Consider the following 8,560-nt stretch of genomic DNA (forward strand, 5'->3'; position numbering starts at 1 on the left):
GTTTGTTTATTTCAAAATCTTGATAATTTTTTTCTGTCATAATTTCTTGTTTTACCATCTACTTTATTAGGATTAGTGTTTTTTTAATTTAAATTAAAAAAAAGTCTTTTTTTAGAAAAAGAAACTTGATTATTATGAAGTTATTGCACATTTTTAACCATTTGACTTGAAAAATCTACTTTTTGTTTGCTAAGTTGAGTTCATTTAAGGTCTTGCTTGTTATTTTCCATTATGGTGACCTACCTAGCCCCAATTTCATTATTATTTTTAGAAAATAGGATTAATCTCATTATTATTTTTAGAAAATAGGAATAATTTCATATAGTTTTAAAATAATATTCAAAGAAAAAATTATTAATTGAAACAGGAATAATATACATTAAAATATACTACATTTTACATTAATTAATATATACAGGAGTACAATTTGATTTTTAAGTTTATAAAAATAATGGCTGAACTTGTCAGTTAAAAATAATATGATGCATTTTGGTTTATAATTTTTATATGAGTTTGTTATACAGAAAAGGTACTTTTGTAGAATGTATTTTTACAGTGTATAGATAAAAAATTAAAAACAAGGATTACTTCTTGTTTTTAATTTTTTATTGTTTACTAGTTTTAAGGTTTTTTTTTCTATTTTTACCAAGACTGGAATTATTTTATATGTTTTGTAGTGAAATTTAAACATCACTTATTGTGCCTGCATTGCATTACATTTAAAAACTTTTGGTATTATTTTTAATATACTTAAAATTATTTTTCTTAGTAATTTATAGTTCTGTTTTATTTACGTATATTGTAAATGACAGTATATAATTTGAGACTTTGGAATATAATATGTAGTTCAACATGAAGGGGGAAAAGTAGAACTACATTAACATTTTCAGCGCCATGCGTATAAATTATATACACAATGATACTACAGTATACAGTCCTTGTGGATGTATTTTATACACACATGTTCATTTGTAGTTTAATGTATTTAAATTACATTTTAATCAAATATTTCTGTTTAAATGTATATATAAAATAATATATACAGGTATGTGGAGAAGTGTTAACTGAAATTCGGAGCAATGAAATATAATAATGAATGCATGAATTATTCATCTAATAAGCTGTATGGTTTTCTATTGGAATTGTGAGTAAGATAAGAACTTCAGTACAGTGCCTTCTCCCATAATATAGTCCTTACTGTTTATTATGTACACAATAAAAGAAGAAAAAGCAGAACAATGATGAGAAAACAATGACTTAACCTAGATTATTTTCCATTATTTATCTACTTAGTACATACAGTATAATGTTGCTGTACTCAAATTGCTTATTTTACATTATTCTTTTCTACTATTTACAAAAAGTAGTTCACTACTTTGTAGATTTATGAACCTTGAAAAAACACTTGAAAATTTAAATTTATCTTTACATGATAAAATATTCATTTCAAAGTTACTTGTTTTTTTTTTGTAATAGTCTTTCTATCAGACTGTTTAGAAAAAGTTTCATAATCTATTACACATCTTCCCTTTTTTGAATTTGCACTAGTCAAGGATCAACCGGAATAACATCTACTGGTCCTGTATATTATTTTGAGATCCGATTTCAAAAATGAGATGAGTAACTTAACATATCTCTAAAAGTAACAATAGTTGTGTATTTCTTTTCATTAATTTTATACATTGACAGCTGCAGTATTAAAAAGTAATTCAAAAAGAATTCTCCAATACCATTTCACTCCTCTTCTTATTAAGAAATCATTAGGTGCTAATTGATTTGCAACATCTATAATTGATTCTTGCTACAGTGTTTTCATCAATAATTGATAGGTTTTTTTAATAGTTCCTTGCTTTCTCTGAACTTCTACCAACCATTCTGGAACGTTTTTACTTGTAAAGAAAAATGACATTTCTTACAATGATTTTGCTGATTCTCTGATTACAAACCATTTCTTCCCTCCTTAATTTTGGTGACATCACATTAGAAGGATTACGTTTCCTTGACCATACCTGCAAGATGAGTTTGTCTTTTATTTAATACTTGAGCAAGGCTTACACACTTTTATAATAATCTGTGTATGTAGTTTGACTCTCATCAAGTAAAGGTGCAGTCAATTCTTTAACAATAAAAAAAAATAAGAACTTCCAAAAAACAATTAACTTTTTTTGGTATTCATTTAGAAAATGGTACTCCTGAATTATCTTTCTCTTTTCTCCAATGTAATTTAAATTTTGAAGTATAACCTCCTTTTAAACATAATTTAAATGTTGTAAGCCCAAACTTATACTTGTCTGTTTTAGTAGGAATGTATTGGCAGAAATAAATTTTTTCACAAATAGGAACTATGCTCTTTTCAATTCATATGTTTGTTCTCTCCTGGATTATATGCACACTGGAATTTATTATTTAATAAATTAATTAACAGAGATATTTTAAAAGCTCTGTTATTTAACAGTAGTTTTTCATTGTCTGATTCATGAATCATGCTTGTAATACTTTCAAATCTATCGTGTGACATTATTGTACAAACACTATTTGAGTAGAATGGATTACTTAACCTGTACTCATGCAGTTTGGGTTTGGGTCGAATCCCATCCATTTCTCTAAACCTAAGAACTGAAGAAGTTCAGTTTTATCAACCTTTCTACTTTGTAAGACATGAATACAGATGACCAGACTTTAAAGATAGCTTGAATAATACATTGTTCCATATAACAATTAGTCTCAAGGACCGTGAGATCAAGTTGTTCATCATCTAAAAAAAATTGAATAATAGATATAATGCACCTTGCTTTAGTTATTTGAAAACAGCTTCATTAATATCTGGATGACAAAATAGATTAAATTGAAGTAGCAATGTATAGTTACGGTCCCCGTTGCTGGTTCCCAACATAATTGGTGAGTGTAAAGTGATGTGGATTGGCTTCGGCAACATTATTTTCTTAGGCAATTCATCTAAATTATTTTCATGAGGTAAATCATCTCTATATTATCATCTTAAGGTAATACATCAAAATCATTTTCTTCAAACAACTCATCTAAATTTCCTTGAGTTAAATCATCTACATTATGTTTATGTTTTTTGAAGCAAACTTATCTATTTAAATTATTTTTGTTAATTATTTAATTAATTATATTACATTGTGGTACTGGTACAAGCAATCCAAACTGTTCAAAGATATCACTCCCTACCTGAATTATTAGATTCACTTTCAGCATTGTTTACATAAAATATAGTATCGTCATCAGAATCAGACAGACTAGAAAACTCACTAAAATCATCATCATTGTCAATAAGAATATGCTTGATTTCTTGAGAATCCATTTCATATAAACGTTAGTCAATTTTTAGAAACCGGTTTACATAAACCGTAATCTAATTTATAACAATGTAAAGACGCAACACAAGTGTAACAAGTACACATGGCAAATTAAACACAGTCTCCTTCCAAAAGTCAGCTGACATGTCTACCAACATATTAAACTGAATGACCTAAAGATAAATAAATATTACACCAGCTCAGACCTGCATAATGATTCATTTAAATCTAATCTAGTATGTGTAAACTGATACACAGTCTTCTGAATATGGAGCCGACATGTGAAACAATATGATATACGTGATCTGTAGAGAAATGGTACTGTGTACATCATTGATACATATGGGTCAGTGGTAAGAACTATGAAAAGTAATGTGGGCTATTGGCATAAAAGTATTTAATACTGGCTTTGAAAGTGTTAAAATATTCAGGGATTAAATTAAAATATTAACATTTCTCTAGATTAGTTTTATAAAATAATAAATCTTAACATAAATAAGTACTGTAAAAATATATAAAGTGGAAAATGTATGAATAGTTTAGCGATAGATTCTCATACAATTATTAATATTTTTATTTACAAAAAATAATTTCTTTATTAATGTCTGTATTGTATGTAAGTTTCTTGAGTGTGAAAAATTAACTTTTTTCATTACCAGTGTATGCAGATGAATAGTATATATAGTTAAGTATAAATGATTTTTCATATTTACATTGAAGGAGGGGTCTGTCTTAAATGTTTTTCATTCCTCTGTCTTCTAATTTAGGGTTAACATGCTGAGACTACTTGGTGTTTCTTGAATAAGGAATTTTTTAAAATTTCATAATTTTTCAATCACTGTTCAATCATAAAAACCTTTTTAACAATCCCATACTCTTACCTTTCACTCAATTGCAGTGATTTTTAAAATGTTTTACTTTTAGCATAAATAATGACTCATTTTCCATACAACACACATTGTGAAATTATTACATGCAGAAATTGTGAAAGACTAATTGTAATGTGATACTAATAGGGAAAAAAGTATGATGGTATTATTGTTTAAAGGAAAAGTCTATAATGACTATACTCATTAGGAATATTTCCTGTTTGTGTTTGTTGAGTTGGGAATGGTTTTCTGCTCCTGTTGCTGTATTTAGGTTTATTTATCAGTAAGATCATTGCAATAATTTCAACTTGACTTACATAATGGATCTCACTAATCATCCAAAAGCCCCATCAAAATGAACTTTAACTTATTGTTTAATAATTGTTGGATCAAATTATATACTGTGATTTATGGTACGCATTCACTAACAAAATTAATGATTATATTTAAAAAAATTGTTTTAAAATTTTTCCATTACCTCTATTTTTATTTTTTTAATGTTTATCATTAATTTATGACTATTATATTATATTTAAACTTATATCTGTCCCTTCTCATTCACTTTATTTTATTTTTTATTCTGTATTTTTGTGTTAAATTTTAATAAAATTATATGTTTTATTTATTTATAAAATAACATTAATTATATATCATATGTTCTATTTCATATGTATTATTTTCTCTATTGTAACTATTAATTTTTATGATTTCTTGCAAAATAAAACGGTTCTGGAATTAAAAAAAATCTGGATAAACCAGTGATTTACATCTTAAAAAAGTCTCATTTAACTCTTTATATCTTCTGTTGTAATCTGCTTGATATATTTAAGCTAACATAAGTTATACAGTACAGTCTATTCTAAAATCTACTGTAGCGTACAGCCTAACATTAAGCTTCCTAATCCAGTTTTCCTTTGAGATTAGTTTACTAAGAAAGGAGTGCAAAATGTATCTAGTATTGTATGCGTATTATATAAGAAGTTTTTTGAAACGTTCATGGCAGTTGCAACTGTAACTTTCACTATCATGCTCTCTGTAATGAAAATAATAATTTAAAAAAAAGGATAGGTCACGTTAGATTGGGGGTTATGTAAACAGAAATACTGATGATAAATACAAACTCCAGTTGAAAAAATGTAATACTAATGTTACTGATAAAATATTGTATAATCAGTCTTCAGCTATTATAAATGATTCTTCAACCATTGTAAATAACTGTAACAAACTACGATTCACTATTCAGGGAACATATTACTGTTTGGTATAATTCTGGAGTTATTTCAGTTTTTTCTTCAAATGGAATTTATTACAAAGCATTATAATAGAGATAAATGCCAGACAAAAAAATTATTTTAATTTTAGTAAAGAGAAAACTGACTAGATATGGTATTGTGGATCCAAGATATTAAGGCTTTTTTCAGATTTTTTGTTTTTAGTGGGTAAACCCTGAAACCAATCTGAAGTTTTATTTTTTATTATTTTTTTATTTTATTTTTTTTAGAAAAATGGCTACAGTCAATCTTTTTGTCAAGTAGTTTATTTTTTGTAGAAATTGATTCTTTTAAATTTTCAAATGTTGATTGTAATTAGTAATGATGTTTTCTTGCTCCATCAGTGCTCAGCAAGCAATAATTTTTTTCGTAATTTGGTGAAACAGGCATTTAAATTTGAGTTTAATAGTAATGGGGAAGAAAGTGCTACTGGTTTTGGAATATTGTATTTTGCATACAGATATTATTTTATTATTTATGCATATGGCTTTGAGTTTGAGTCTTAGTAGGAAGTCAAGGTACTATAATTCTAGTAAGATCATATTAATCTTCACGTCATTGGAGTTTTATGTGTTGGTGTGCCCCTTCTAAACAATATTGGAAACACTCATTACCCCCATATTTTCAGACAAATTTTTTTCAATTTTTTAATCAATTGAGGTGACCCTGAAACTAAATCTAAATTCTAGTAAATAGTAACAGGTTGCTTCTCTAATTAAAGGCAACACTAATAGAAGATTAAAAAAGGTAGTGCTGTTGCCTTATTGAAGGAAATTAAAAATACTTGCCCTGCCTTAGCAGGTTAAAAGTATTGCAATTATAAGAATATACCGTAAAACAGGTATAAAGTAAATTGAAAAAGAAATTGCTGGGTGAAGAGATTTAAATGTACAAGAAATTATTATAAATTTGTGGGACTCTGTTTGTTTGATCATTATAATCGTATTATCATTTATGTGCATATATAAGAAAAATACTTTTGTGGTAGTAAAAATTTTCATTTATGCTTTAGAGATTAGTATAATGTATGGTTTTGTATAACGAAAAATTAATTCAAGAAAATCTATTTGTAGTTTAAAAAAAAAAATAGTAATGATGAATTTCCAAGAAGATTGAATTAGAGGTAAGAAAGTGGGTAGGGGAAGAACATGTAATAAACATTCTCTTCCTTTTCTTTATTGGCATTAAATTTATTTAGGCATGTCAAAAGGGGCAGGGGAGAGACACGAAAAACAGATCTAGAGATTTTTGTTAGTTTGAAAAGATTTAAATAGAAGCCTAAATGTGCCATTAAAATTTGATATTCAAATTTTCTTCAAAGTAATTGCATGTGAATCAAATTCTTTTCTTTACCTTGGCCATTTTATTCAACTTGGGTTGATCAGTGAATTAATGATCACTTGGATTGCTTTCTACACTATTCCTCTATTGTTCCCTTCTTATCCTTACACATCCTTCTTTTTTTTCAACTTCTTACCTGCTACTTTGGCTCTTTGTCATTTGCCATTTATTATTCCCTTTTTCCTTTTACTCTTCATCATATTTTACCCTAATTTTTCTCTTCCCATTGTCCATTTATTGTAGTATCCCTAAATATAGGAGTAAAGGTTTCTTGGGAGAAAATACTCTAGATTCACAAAATAACCAATTAGGTTAATAATATTCATTGTTTATCAGTTTTAAAGGGATTATAAATTCTCTATGAATTTAAAAATAAGCTTTAATATCAAGGAATTCAAAGACTAAAAGTATTTATTTTCCCTAGAGTCAGCTTGCATTTGCCCACTATGACAATCTTTGTAATAACAGTTAATTAAGAAAGTAAAGAAAACTGACTTTTCTTATGCAAGTTGATTTCAAGTTTTACCTACTGTTTTACTTCCAAATCTACCTACTGGATAGAATCTGAGCAATCTATACTATTATATAGCAATCTATTATATAATAGACTATTACTATGAAATATATATAATAGAATATTACTATTATATAACGAAGAAGAAAGTTTCTGTTTGTTTGGGATAAACAAAAAGCTACTCTATCAATCACAAAAAATTTTGACCCATGTTTCTTGACATAACTAAGAGAGTGTTTAGATATATTTCATATCTAAAAAAAAAAAAAAAAATTTATATAGTTGGGGAGATTTGTCAGTTGAAGCACAAACTTAATGAATTGAATTAATGAACTGCGAATTGTGAGTCTCTATCACTGTGTGAGCTGGGTTTGAACTAAATGATACGAATCAATTGAATGAATAATATTACAAAAATATTAGAATTAAAATATTAAATAATTAAAAAAAAATTACATTTAACAGTAATGGGCAGCTCCTGTTAAGGTTAAGATATTAAAAATATTCATTATTTCTTTGTCGCCCCAAGGAGGGTAAAGTTTTGAATTGAAGATATTCATTACGCAACAAATAAATTAATCAGTTTACTTCATTATTATATTTCTGCCACCATGGCAAAGAAATAAGTATGAATTTTTTGTCATCAAAGGTGTATGTACTTTAGTGTCCATAGTTACTATTATTCTATTTTTTGTAATTTAGTTTCTTTTTCAGGTTTCTATAAAACCTGAATACTACAATTATTATTTATCAGTATTATTCTCACAACATGAGGATGATGTTCTGTATAGGAGTCCAGGAGGTGGAGCCCTCTGATTAGTTGAAAATGGCAATCAAAGCAAGCTCGGTGAGTGTCCAGGGTGCCAGTCTCCCATGGCCATTGGGAATGGTGAGCAAAGTGAGCTCTTTGGCCATGGGGTAGGCCCCGAGGACCCCCTGAGTTGGCTCCAATATTCGCCTGGGCTGACCTGAGCCCTAAGGGTCCAAGTTCTGGCTAGATGAGGCAGCTAGTTTTAATAATAAAGCATAGGCTTTTATTTTATCTTGATCAAATCTGGTTAGTTGCTGTGGAAAAGTATATAGTTACAAAGAGTGTCTCAGTTTGTGGTTTTGTTAATATCAGCCATTGGTATTCAGAAAGAAATCAGTATAACTTATTTCATAGAACCATCTCAAAGATCAGCTGTTGCTGCGTGATAAAATCATTTTTTGAAATTGGTAGTGATTGGCTTTCCAGGCAGTATA

Source organism: Lycorma delicatula, chromosome 10 (assembly GCF_047948215.1).
Source record: "Lycorma delicatula isolate Av1 chromosome 10, ASM4794821v1, whole genome shotgun sequence".
NCBI lineage: Eukaryota > Metazoa > Arthropoda > Insecta > Hemiptera > Fulgoridae > Lycorma > Lycorma delicatula.